Here is a 1,215-nt window from a genome sequence, read left to right on the forward strand (position 1 = left end):
CTCCTTGTCCTATTCGGACTAGGGGGGGGGGAGGGGCGCGTGGCCCAACCCTGGCCGCCTCTCCTCTTCTCCGTAAAGGCCCACTAAGGCTCATTTACCTCTCGGGGGGTTCCGGTAACCTCCCGGTACTCCGGTAAAATCCCGATTTCACCCGGAACACTTCCGATATCCAAACATAGGCTTCCATTATATCAATCTTCATGTCTTGATCATTTCGAGACTCCTCGTCATGTCCGTGATCACATCCGGGACTCCCAACAACCTTCGGTTCATCAAAACATATAAACTCATAATATAACCGTCATCGAAACGTTAAGCGTGCGGACCCTACGGGTTCGAGAACTATGTAGACATGACCGAGACACGTCTCCGATAAATAACCAATAGCGGAACCTGGATGCTCATATTGGTTCCCACATATTCTACGAAGATCTTTATCGGCCAAACCGCATAACAACATACGTTGTTCCCTTTGTCATCGGTATGTTACTTGCCCGAGATTCAATCGTCGGTATCTCAATACCTAGTTCAATATCATTACCGGCAAGTCTCTTTACTCGTTCCGTAGTACATCATTCCGCAACTAACTCATTAGTTGCAATGCTTGCAAGGCTTTAAGTGATGTGCATTACCGAGTGGGCCCAGAGATACCTCTCCGACAATCGGAGTGACAAATCCTAATCTCGAAATACGCCAACCCAACAAGTACCTTCGGAGACACCTGTAGAGCACCTTTATAATCACCCAGTTACGCTGTGACGTTTGGTAGCACACAAAGTGTTCCTCCGGTAAACGGGAGTTGCATAATCTCATAGTCATAGGAACATGTATAAGTCATGAAGAAAGCAATAGCAACAAACTAAACGATCAAGTGCTAAGCTAACGGAATGAGTCAAGTCAATCACATCATTATCCTAATGATGTAATCCCGTTAATCAAATGACAACTCATGTCTATGGTTAGGAAACATAACCATTTTTGATCAATGAGCTAGTCAAGTAGAGGCATACTAGTGACACTCTGTTTGTCTATGTATTCACACATGTATTATGTTTCCGGTTAATACAATTCTAGCATGAATAATAAACATTTATCATGATATAAGGAAATAAATAATAACTTTATTATTGCCTCTAGGGCATATTTCCTCCAGTCTCCCACTTGCACTAGAGTCAATAATCTAGTTGACATCGCCATGTGATTTAATACCAATAG

This window comes from Triticum dicoccoides, chromosome 3A (assembly GCF_002162155.2).
Source record: "Triticum dicoccoides isolate Atlit2015 ecotype Zavitan chromosome 3A, WEW_v2.0, whole genome shotgun sequence".
Classification (NCBI taxonomy): Eukaryota; Viridiplantae; Streptophyta; class Magnoliopsida; order Poales; family Poaceae; genus Triticum; species Triticum dicoccoides.